Genomic DNA, 12,762 nt, shown 5'->3' with positions numbered 1-12,762 from the left:
GGGGGGAAGGGGTTGGGCGCATGCGCGGGCCCTGGGGGCGGGCCCTGGGGGCGGGCCCTGGGGGCGACGCCGTGGGCCGCGTCAGAGCCAGCGGCCACGCGGGGGCGCGCGAGGACGCCGCGGGACTCGCCCCGCCCCCTTACGTCTCTTTGGTGAAGACGCACCGCGTCCTTCGCGACGCCGGAGCGCGGGGGGTCGCGGTGACGTCACGAGCGCGCCCGAAGGTGCGGCCGAGTGGAGCCTGGCGGGTGTGCAGGAGGTCCGCTCCGGAAACCGCAAGTTAGCGTCCCCGGACTCTATTGTGTTGTAAAAAAAAAAAAAAAGAAAAAAAGAAAAAAGTTAAAAATTCTTTCGTCTTAAGGGACTGAGCACAACTTCTAGAGCTTTCTTTCCAGCGTAGATTACGTTTGCTGTTTCCTGTGCCCCTTTTCGGCCACGACAGCTTCGTGCCTGAGCTCAGGGTGCCCCGAGCCGAACTTCCGGTGCGTTTGCTCTCGGTGGCGGGCGGCACCCGCGGGGCGGGGCGGGGCGGGGGGGGCTTGTCTCCCATTCCGCCCGCCCGGGGAAATGCGGAGGCGTCAGGGCCTGTGACGCCCCAGAGACTCCTGGCTCGCGCTTCGGGCCTCGGCCACAGCATGACCCAACTATGGCCCCCTCGACTCTCCGGCCCCTGGAAACCCTTGAGGAGCCACCCCCACCATCCCTACCGCCACTGTCCCCCCATACCCCCCCACCATCATCCCCACCCCCACTCCCCACCCCATCATTCCCCTACCCACCCCCCACCATCATCCCCACCCCACCCCCATCATCCCCACCCCCATCATCCCCCTCCCCACCCCATCATCCCCATCACCCCAATATCCCCCTACCCACCCCTCCACCATCATCCCCACCCCCATCACCCCATCATCCCCTTACCCAGCCCCCCACCATCATCCCCACCCCATCCCCCCACCCCATCCTCCCTACTCTCCCATCATCCCCACCCCCACTCCCCACCCACCCCCTCACCATCATCCCCACCCCACCCCCATCATCCGCACCATCACCCCCACTCCCCCTCCATCCCCACCCCCCACATCCCCTCCATCCCCACCCCCATCACCCTGACTCCCCCACCATCATCACTCCCACCCCCATCATCCCCATCATCCCCATCATCCCCACCATCCCCACCCCCATCATCCCCACTATCCCCACCCCCACCCCCACCATCCCCATCCCCCCCACCCCCCAACGACGTCCCCGTTAGTGACCTTGGTGTTCAGGGCGGCCTCCGCTCAGGCGGCTGGTCTGATCCCGCTCGGCGTCGCCCCGACCCCCGGATGTGCCGCGGGTCCCTCTCGCTGTTGTAAGGAGCGAGGCTGGCTTTCTGGTCGCCGCGGGAGATGAAGCGGACCCGGTCACAGGCCCGTCCAAACCCGGAACCCACCCGCCTTCTTCTTGAATGCAGACCTTGTTTTCTGACGCTGGAAAATCTCTTGAACTAGCTCTTGGGAGCATCCTCGGTGTTCGTCGACTTTAGGAAATGACGCAGTCACAGCCCCCGTTGCGGATTCAGGCCGATGCTTGAGCGATTTCTGATACTTCAGTTGAAAGCATGCGTATGTGTTTTCAGTAGTTGCACACCTGTGTCGGAGACACTTGCTCGCGTGTTCCGCAGTTGGCCCAGCGGCTACAGGGGCCTTCCCAAGAGCTTCATCGCCCTCGGGGGCCGAGTGCCCACCCTTCCCACACGCGGTGATACGCCTTCACCTCCCCTGGTCCTTCCGAACTACCTTCGTTTCCATTTCTGCGCATCCAGATACCGCCTTCAGGCCTCTCCTCAAGTGCCTTCATGACTTTTTTTTTTTTTTAATTAACCAAACAAATAAATACTTCGTCTTGTGAATTCACATAGCAGTTTCTCAGTGCTTCTCTTGTAGAGCTTAGGACTCTGTATTCTATGCTATTTATGTGCAGTTTCTTTACTAGAAATTACATCCCTTGATTAAAAAAGGATGGGTGTCTCTGAATCTATTGTAGTGCCTCGTGTGGTGCTTTGCATGTGGGTGGACCCCTAACGCTTGTCGAATGAATACAAGCGTCGTTAGGAATAAGGTTGCAGCACAGGGGTGTTCAGATGGCACACCGTACAAGAGCCCGGTAAACAAGAGTATGTTGATTTTTACATTGCAGATAAATGTAACTTCTCTGAAATCACAGACAGGCCTAAGAGTTCTGGAGCAGTGCAGAGCTAACTCCTACAAAAGCCCACATCGGGTTCATAATGACCATACACACTCAGGGGACCATTCACCTCCGTACTGGCACGCACCTGCACAAGTCACACCTGTCTTGACGGCGGCATTCCCAGTGACACCTGTGATTGGTCCCTCACTTACCTGGTACGTATCAAAGACTTGCTTTCCGTTGCCCAACTTTGACCTTGATAATAGTGGGGGAAGCAGCACAAACTATTCAGAACTTGCCTCAAGTGTGGGTGTGGGATCAAGCAACAGCCTGGGCAATTGTGTGCACACAGGCAGAGCTCCCCTGGGAAAACATCATTTGGGTTTCGTGACTGCATTTTACTCACGAGATGGAGTGTTTTCTGATTTCACAAGGGCACCATATGCGCTAGTAGCAGCCCTGCCCCAAGCATGCTCCGGAGTCACGCAACTCTACGTACAGCCCACCATCTGTGAAGATTCGGGCTAAGTTCTTTATCTTGCTGTGTCAAGGTTTTCTGTTTCTTCATCTATAAAATGAGGATAATAATGTTGATATTTCTTCTCAAGCGTCCAACAGATTGGACTGCTGATCTCCCCATGACAAACCTCTTACAGACTTTTGACCTTGGCTGATGGCATTCTGATGCTTCTAGCTCTAGATTCTGTGACTTCCCATCAACAGAATGATGAAGAAACCTGCCCAGTGTCATCCCATTAGTCAATGACAGAGCTGAGACCCCACCCCAAGCAGCCTGTTGGGAAACTGCTCTTTACCACAGTCCTTAGACGCATGCGTACATACGTTCTGTAGCTTACACGATGTTATGTCTAGTGTGAGTCCATGTTTGTTATACGTTCATAGGGATTTGTAAGAAAATGCTGAAAGGATATATACCCGTATATTTAAGTGATGGCTTGATGTCTTTCCTTAATTTTACATGTATGTTTTACATCTTCAACAATGAAAATAATGTTACTTTTGTCGTAAGGAAGACATCCTCACAGATTTTTTTTTTAATTCAGGATTCCAGATGGACTTCGTTTCCTTTAATCATTCTCTGTTTCATAAACATCTCATTCCACAAATTTTTGAGTTGTTCAACCCTGATGTCAGAAGATACAGGACATTTTCAGGCAAATTTCTTGGTATTTCTGGCAGAGGTGGGCTATAGAACTGCTATGCCTATATGTCTGATACAGTGTAGTGTTTCAATTTTCAGTGAAATGCGGAATTTGTGATGGGGTATTTATCTTGTCAAGTATCATCTCCACAGTAGACACTCTTCCATATCCTAAATAGAAATTTCCTAAACATAAACTCAAAGACCTCCCGTGACTTTTATTTTGTACATGGAAATAACTTTTTCCTATTTCATAGTGTCTCAATAATGTTAGATTTTTCTGAAGGTAAAAGAAAAGCATGATCACATTTTTCCTATCTTAAAAACAGTATACAAGGAAATACAGGCTAAAATGGCTATTGCCTGGTACTAAATATATTGCATGAGTATCTGCAATATACAGATTGAGGGAAGAGCCCTTGTATGTGGGAAAGGAGAGAAATTTCCAGTTTCTGATTATTATGCTGTCTTGCTTAGAACGCTCTTTAATAAATACTGGCATGTGGCCCAGAGTCCCAACCTGTGGCTGTTTGAGCTCTGCTAAAAGACTTTAAGGAAAGTCCTGAACCTTTGTTCTTAAGTTTCCACTTAAATCATTTGTAATGGAAAGAATGACTAAAGAAAAAAAATTCCTTCTTATAATGATTTTTGATCATTATAATGATTTTTGATCATCAAATGATTTTGATTTCAGCTATTTCCCTGATAAATTATTTTATTTGTGTACAGAATGTAATGCATACATTTCTGCTTTTCCATAATGCTTTCCTGAAAGCCATGTCTTCAAACAAACTGTACTTTCCAAAATGTACATTAATATGATTCTCTGACAACTCAGAGAGGTTGGTATTACTGCCCCTATTTTAGAAATGGATAAAATAGGACACAGGAAGATGAATAGCCTACTTGGGATCATTTAATTGGTGTGGACAGAGGGGGCATCCTGCAGCCCTTTTAGTAGCACCAGAGGTATGTTCTATACCCCCAAATCAACAGAAGACAGCTACTGTACACCCCCACCGTCTTGAAGTTAGTTTTCAGTCAAATTCATACCTGCATTTCTTTGTAACTTCAAGGTCAAAAAATCTTACCTACACCATTCATTCTGTTTACAAATTGCCTATGCTTCTTTTCCCCTAGCTTCTTTCAGCTGCTGACCTCTTTGAAACTTTCCACTGTAAAAGCCACAATTTCATTGTAAGCACTCAACATCCTTTGTAGCCCCCAACATCCTCAGAGAACCATACCTTCACTTTCTTGCCTTAAATGAAACATGACATCCCCCCAAAGACATCATCACTTCCCTTGAGCCTTGGCAAACAAAAACTGCTCCCCGCCCCGGCCCCGCGTTTCAACATGCTAAGAGAGCTTTGAAAGTCCTGTTGGCAGTCTAGGTTCTAGCTGCCAGTTCCAGAAGATTTTATTCCTACCTGTATACAGCTTCCCACCCTCTGCCCCCTTTTGAGTCTCAAGCATAATGATCATTATCCACCAGCTCTAGATCACTTGCCCGGATTCATGGAAAACCTGGTCCAAAAATACTGCCAAACTCCCACTGTAATCTCAGACAACCTGCGCATCCCCATGATTCACAGCTCCTCCAGCACCAGGATTCCATTCCTGTTTAACACAACTCATTCCTGTGGCAAAATGCCTAACTTCACATTTACCCAAATACTCCAAGAACCTAGTGACTCTGGGTGACTCTAGTGACTCTTCACACCTCTGCAAGCACTGTCCCAGCAAGTTTGACACTCTCCTGACTTAGAAATTTCTGTTCTTGGTCTTTCTTCAGTTCTTTCAGTTGCCCTCCCATCTTCAAATTTCATCCCTGCTCAGCATAGACCCCAAAGGCACATCAGTACCTTGAATTGCTTCTGGGCACCCACCGTGCCTCCCTTCATCTTTGCTATACTCCCTGCCAACTCCTGTGGTTATCTGAGTGGTTAAGAAAGTGGTTAAAAATGGGCTGGGGAAGACTATTTCTATCATTTAGTAATTCTACTTTGAACAATTCATTACTTTTTCAAGGCTTCCATTTCCTTAATTGAGAAATAGTAATATCTGTCTCCTGGCCATCATAAATTATTATGAAGCTTAATTGAGATAATATATGTTAAGTGCTTAGAATAGTACTGGCTTCTAAGTACTCAATAAATGTTTACTATTGTTATAACCAAACTGTTTGCTGGTGTTTCTAAAAAAAAAAATCACAAAACCAAATTAATAAATGTCAGTCCATGCCCACATCTGCAAAGCAAAACAATCCAACAAACATCCTCCTTTTCTACCCGTACCCTAGATATTGCCTGTTTCAGGGAGACTTTTGAGAAAATACCCCTGGAGGGCCTCAGAACCTCAGATTTCATCATACTAATTACTTGTTCTCCTCGTCAGAAGTAGATAGGATTAGCAGGCTGGCTCATGTCTATTATTTGTAAGTCAGGAATAGCAAAGATTTCCTGTGACCACTCCCCAGAAGGCAGACTAGAAGAAACAAGCAGAAAGCATGAATAGACACCTCACAATGGAGAAAACATCAGTGGCCAAGAAATATTAAAAGATGCTCATCCTCAGGTGTCAGGGAAATGCAAATTAGAACTACAATGAAATGACTTTGCGAAAATGAAAAAAATTAATATCAGACATTGCACAGGGTATCCTTAGGATGGACATATAAATGATATAGTTGCTTTGTGAAATATTGAGGGGTATGTTGTCAAGCCCAATAAGGCAATACTGGAGGGTCCAGCAGTTCCATCCATTGAGACTCACATTTCATTGACAAAACAAAAAGCACAGAGCTTCAAGTAACCCTATCCACTGACAGGAGAATGGATAAATAGTTGTATAGTGGTATGTTCACCAGCGGAATATTTTAAGATTTATATATTTGAGGGGGAGAGAGCACAGGTGCACAGACTCGAGAGCAGAGGAAAGGGCAGAGGGAGAGAATCTCAAGGAGACTCCCTGCTGAGTGTAGAGGCTGAGCAGGGCTCCATCTCACAAACGTGAGATCATGACCTGAGCCAAAATCAAGAATCCAGTGCTTAACCGACTGAGCCACCCAGGAGCTCCTCAACAGAGGACTATTAAACACACAATAAAATAAAGCTGCAGTAACAACATGAATGAATCTTAGAAACAATATTGAAAGGTTAAAGAAAACACAAGTAAATGTATGTATTATAATGACACTTTACATATATTAATCTATTTAATTCTCATCTCTTTGAGGAAGGTAATATTCTCTCATTTTACAGACGAGGAAACTGAATCACAGAGGGAACAGTTACAGATCAGTGACTTGCTAACAAGCAGAGGTTGCAGGATCTAGCTAACATTTATTACATGCTTACGTAGTATCAGGCACTATATTACCTTGCCTAGATTATCTACTTTATGCAAGATGTTCTTGTAAAATGTTCCTCTTGTTTTTTGTTGGGGGGTGGGGGTGGGGGTGTTACCTGACAAATCTCCCTAAATCAACACAGTAAGTTACGCTGGAGAATCCAGTTTATCACCTGGCTTTATACTCTTCTCTTAACACTTTCACCTAAGTGCAAACTCAGTGGATAGGTCTCTCTTCATTTAAATGGTCTCCTGAAGCATTTTCTAGGTTTCACCTCTGGAAATGGAATGCAACTCCCAGCCAATGTCCTAAATCTCTGAGGCCCTGGAATTTCCCTTCAGTCTACATTTTTCAGAAAGCCAATAACTAAGAGATCTAAAAATGAAGGGATTCTTTCCCCAAGGGCAACTACACATGCCACCACCACCACCACATCCCCAACATCTCTTCCCCAGTCTTCTTTCACTTATATCCCTAAGACCTAAGGGAAGAACTTGAGTAGCTGGAGGAAGAATCATTCTTTTCTGCATCACAACCTTAATCATGCTTGTAAGTTTGTCACTTAGCATTATATTGGGGGGGGGGGGGGAGGGCCGGGCAGGGGGGAAGAGAGCCAGGAATCCCAATCCTGTGCTTTAGGCCCTGCTCTACCATCTAGTTGTTGGGTATTGGGCAAATCCATTAACCTCTCTGGGATTCATTTCCTTCCATAATCCACTTCAGTTTTATTTATTTACTTATTTTTTATTGTTGAAGCTTTTAATAATTAATAGAACAATTAGAAAATCAGTAAAAATATACAAGATCTGATGCTATACCCAGTAAATACAGAGTACATATTCTTCTGAAGCACACGTGTAATGTTCACAAGTATAGACTGTATCATGGACTGTAAAATGTCTCAATAATATTCAAAAGATTAAATTTCACAGAATATATTCTCTGACCACAACAGAATTAAATTAGAAATCAGTAACAATAAGATACCTAGAAAACCCCCAAATATTTGGAAGTTAACACGCTTCCAAATATCAAATTACAAGGAAAATTAGAGGGTGTTTTGAATTACGTAATAATAAAAACACAAAATATCAAAATATTTAGGTGCTACTAATGTACTTTTTACAAGGAAGTTTGTAGCTTTTTTTTTTTAAGATTTTATTTATTCATGAGAGACATATACAGAGAGAGGCACAGAGACATAGGCAGAGGGAGAAATGTGTGGAGCCTGATACAGGACTTGATCCCAGGACCCCAGGATCATGACCTGAGACAAAGGCAGGTACTCAACCACTGAATCACCCAGGTGCCCTAGAAGTTTGTAGCTTTATTTTTTTTAAGATTTTTATTTATTCATAAGAGAGAGAGTGGCAGAGACATAGGCAGAAGCAGGCTCCCACAAGGAGCCCAATGTGGGACTCGATCGCAGACTCTGGGATCATGCCCTGAGTCAAAGGCAGACGCTCAACCACTGAGCCACCCAGGTGTCCCAGAAGTTTGTAGCTTTAAACACCTATTTTATTTTATTTATTTATTTTTGATTTTATTTATTTATTCATGAAAGACAGAGAGAGAGAGAGATACAGAGACACAGGCAGAGGGAGAAGCAGGCTCCATTCAGGAAACCCAACGTGTGACTCCATCCTGGGTCTCCAGGATCAGGCCCCACGCCGAAGGCGGCACTTCAGTTTTAAACTTAAACGTTTATCAAATGCCTCTTAGGTGCCATGGACCCTGCCAAACATCGGGGTTTTAAGGATAGATAAAACCTGATTAGCCACAGAGGAGCTCCTAGCCACTAAGGAGCTTTCTTTCTTGAGTAGAGGACCGTGGATCTTGGTGCCTTCAGGTGGTTAAGCAGAGTGTGGGTAACCAGGTGATGGAGATGTTGCAGACACTAGACAATGTCACCGACTGTTATGGTTGAGAGCTCAGCTCCTGGGTCAGTCATAAGTAAACATACGATAGTTCTAACCCTCATGAACTCTGTGACTTCAAGCAAGACTTCTGAAGAATCAGTTTCCTCATCTCTAAAACAGAGATAAGAATTATGCTGCCTTCATTTTGAAGATCAAACAAGGTAATGCATATAAGAAAGGGTGGAAAATGATCAATAAATGTTACCTACCCTCCTCATTCTCCCCTTCAGCACTATTATTACTGTTAGCATATCAGTCATTCCTTAGGCAAGGCATCATGGCAGGGTTTGGAGATCCAGGCAGAAGTTGTCCATCAACACTAGCTCAGCTCTGGTGTACTCCCTGGGGGATGGCACTGAAGATGAACATTCAGTTCTTGGTCCAAGACCTTTCCTGAAGATACTGACACATGTTAACAGGATGATTACTGGCTAGTGCAAAGTGGAACTGATTTTGGAGGAAGTTATTTCTAAATATTCTGAAGTATGAGGGGTGTGTGTGTGTAATTTAGCATAGGATAAGCAAGAGGATGCATTTTAGATAAATGAAGGATCGTGTTGATACATACTTTTGTGTGTTTAAGTGAGGATGTTTAAGTGAGGAGTGGAAATCATGCTGAATAAATTTGAATTGATCTAAAAAATTCTGGCCCAGAAGTTATAATGAAAGTGACTACAAAGAAATTATAATTAAGAAACTCTTATGCATCTTAAAAATATAACCCAAACAGAATATTTTATAGTGTGTATATATGCATATATGACATATATGTGTGTGTATGTATATATATATATATATATATATATGTGACTCAGTGCTAATTTTGTAAGTATACAAAGAATGCTTACAAATCAGTAAAATGATGAAAACCTAATAGAAAAAATACGAAGGACTTGGACAGAACATGCAGGCAAAAAGACACAAAAATAGCCAGTAGATGTGGGAAGATGTTCAACATCATAGATAATTAGAAAATGAAAGTGGGAAAAAAAGATACCATTTTAGCAAAGATTAAAAAGAGACCAACATAATCAGTGTTGGCGAGGGTATGAGTGTGGCATAGTCATACACAGTTGTTGTAAACAAGTTAGCATAACTTTTATGGAAGAATAATTAGTAGTATCTTTTTAAATAAAGTGTGTAACACTGACTCACCGCTAAAAATTATCTAAAAAATATACCACTCATAAATACACCAAGTTCTATACACAAAGATGTTACTCAGAATTTTTTAATAGCCAGAAATGTTCTGTTAATGAAGAACTGTTTAAACAATGATAGACCCATGCAATGAAGAATGAGCTAAGTCTGCATATACTTTTACAAACTGTTGTCTACAGTATATTGTTGAATTAAAAAGACAACTGAAGAACCTATAAACAGTTTGCTTCTGTTCATGTGAAGAAGATATAGATAAGTATGTGTGCATAGAAATACTCTAGAAGGAAACATAAGGAAGTTCCATGGCTATCTCTGGGAATGTAGGGAGGAAAATGTTTGCCTTTTACTGAATTGCCTTTTGTACTGTTTGAAAACTTTACCACGAACATGTATTACTTTTGTAATTAAGAAAGGAAACAAAACCTTCGTAAAAATATCTAAAGAGCAAATGGGAGCCATTGCAGTGTGTCTGAAAATAGTTTTCATGACTAAATAATTTGCTGTCATAGAAAATGAAGTTTCCTCTGCAACTCTCACATCATCAGTTTTCTCCCTTTGAAGGAAGGATTCCTTTATGGTTTAGTAGTGCTTACTCCACACTGAGCACGACCGTAAGTGAATCATCATACAGTCCTGGGTGGTCATTATTAATTATCCCCACTTAGTAGATAAGGAAAATGAGGCACATGGTAGTTAAATTACTTAACCAAGTTCACACAGCCAGTAAGATCTAGCGAGGAGATTCAAACTCAGAATGTTCACGCCTTGGGCACTATGCCGGCTGCTTTTTGAAGTCTTTAGAAGCTTTGAGTTCTATCTGGGTGATCTGATGATACGACCTATACCATATGCCCCCAACTATCCCCGTTGTACTCCAGGTCAAACCTATCCACTTTTCTGACCCTTTGCAGGACCTACTAGGGAAACAAGATGCTACAAGAGAACAAGATTAGGCCTTGCTGGGGTATGGAGTAATAATGGGGCCTTTTAGCAATTCCCAAGGTTGACACGATACCTCAACACAGCATACCTTTGTAGAAATATTCTTATTGTTAACTGGAGTCTTCAAAGATGAAAGGGCTCATCTCAGCTGTTAGGTAAAGTGTCGTTGATCCATCAGCTAGTGGAGACTGAGGTTAAGCCAAGAAGGATTGCTCTAGGGATTAAAGGCTGAGCTGACTGGCTGAATTCCAATGTTTTTAAAGTATGTCAAGGTAAGGAGGATTCTTTCAGCTTTGGAGACATGAGAAAACATGCCTTATCATCCAAGTTTATTGAACTTGAGTGTGTTTCTTGTTGGTGTTTCTTGTTTAACATCTTCAAGAGTTATGAAGCTAAATCAGGGTTACTTTTTGTAATCCTAGAAGTGGAGTGGTTGACCAAATGATGGACCCTTGCTGATGGGTAAATAAGACACTAAGATTATCTAATGGTCTCTAATGTTTTTTTTTTTTTTTCTCTTTGATTATCCTTCATTCTAACAGGTTGATTTTGAAAACTTTCTCCATGTGCAAGCAGGTTCCCTGGATGTGCGTGTAGCTAATGGGCATCCCCAGTTGACACGCTTAGTCAAAAAGATTGGTCATCAAATATAACTCTTTGAGGCAGTCTTGGTGGTTCATTATTCTTTGACGATTCTGAAACTGGATGCACAGTTCTGTGTAAGGAATAATTGTTTTTCCGTCCTGTGGTTCATCACACATTGTGGACAGGGTGCCTGGAGAGAGAGATGGCATCTTATGGGGCTACCATGAGCAGCAGAGTGTCCAGTGTAGGAACAAAACACATGCTGATGGCCAAGGCAGAAAATCTTAATTTGAAACAAGGCCTGGGAGAGGTTTTCATTATCTTTGGGTAGTGATGGAGATCAGTAATTTTTTAGAGATTGAAGTTTTCAGTTTGGAAAGATTCAGGGAACTCAGTCCTCTGGTCTCTTACCTAAAACAAAAAGACACACACTGTTACTTTAGGTGGTGCCAAGCTGTGTGGATAAGGGCAGAGATAAAGTACTCAGAACTAAAGGTTCTCTTCTGGTGAGGGAATAATAGTCTGAGTTCATTGCTGATGAAATAGGATTTGGCTGTGTTAAATCTGAAGCTAGGGCTATGCTGTTCAAAATGGCAGGTGCTGGCCACATATGACTAAATTTAAATAAAAATTAAAAATTCAGCTCCACAGTCACTCAAAGTCACATTTCTAGAAAATGTTCAACACGGGACCCTGGGTGGCGCAGCGGGTTAGCGCCTGCCTTTGGCCCAGGGTGCGATCCTGGAGACCGGGGATCGAATCCCACATCGGGCTCTCGGTGCATGGAGCCTGCTTCTCCCTCTGCCTATGTCTCTGCCTCTCTCTCTCTCTCTCTGTGACTATCATAAATAAGTAAGTAAGTAAGTAAATAAATAAATAAATAAATGAAAATGTTCAACACTAGTATGGTAGCTAGTAGCTACCATGGGTATAGTGAGGAATTTATGGAACGTTTCCATCATCATAGAATGTTCTATCAACTAGTCAGCACTCATCTTTAGAAAATAAACAGGTCCTCAAAGATACTCAATCAAGAAACACCATTTTGGTGGCTTGATTGACCACACCAAGGAGGCCCTACCTAGTTTTTATTCTGAACCACTAGAGATACGAAATAGAAAGGAAGGCAGTAAGACTAGATTTTGGTGTGAATTGTGAAGTCTCATTTTCTCAGTAAAGACAATTCTGTTAGGGGATCACTATGGATAATGGTCATAGACAAGGATGTGGGAGCAGAGGATGTAATGTTCCGAGTTTAGGGTTTTCTCTGAATGAGAAAAAGTATGTGACCCAATTGGGCAGAAGGAAGTGGTCAGAAGCACTTCTGATATTTGCATTAAGGGTGAGTTTAACTGACCTAGAATTTCTGGAACTACCTTTCGTTTAGACCTCCTTACCTCTCTTTATCTGATTATGTTGGTAAAAATACATTAGGCATCCTAAAGAGAACATGAATCTTAGCTTCC

General features: G+C 43.2%; 2 long non-coding RNA genes across 2 annotated transcripts; one reads left to right on the top strand and one right to left on the bottom strand.

Annotated features, from left to right (window-relative positions):
- Positions 1 to 103: 103 nt before the first annotated feature.
- On the top strand, positions 104 to 2,018 carry LOC125755912 (uncharacterized). The gene is made up of 2 exons (XR_007413446.1): positions 104 to 482; positions 1,457 to 2,018. It is a non-coding gene; the product is annotated as an uncharacterized LOC125755912 (long non-coding RNA).
- Positions 2,019 to 7,846: 5,828 nt separating this feature from the next.
- On the bottom strand, positions 7,847 to 12,082 carry LOC125755908 (uncharacterized). Its single transcript, XR_007413435.1, has 2 exons — positions 10,800 to 12,082; positions 7,847 to 9,010 (listed from the first exon to the last, which is right to left on the bottom strand). It is a non-coding gene; the product is annotated as an uncharacterized LOC125755908 (long non-coding RNA).
- Between the last annotated feature and the right edge of the window lie 680 nt (positions 12,083 to 12,762).

The sequence above is a fragment of the Canis lupus genome, chromosome 1 (genome assembly GCF_003254725.2).
Source record: "Canis lupus dingo isolate Sandy chromosome 1, ASM325472v2, whole genome shotgun sequence".
NCBI classification, from domain to species: Eukaryota; Metazoa; Chordata; class Mammalia; order Carnivora; family Canidae; genus Canis; species Canis lupus.
The sequence above is the reverse complement of the archived record's forward strand: the minus strand, read 5'-3'. Positions and strand labels throughout refer to the sequence as shown.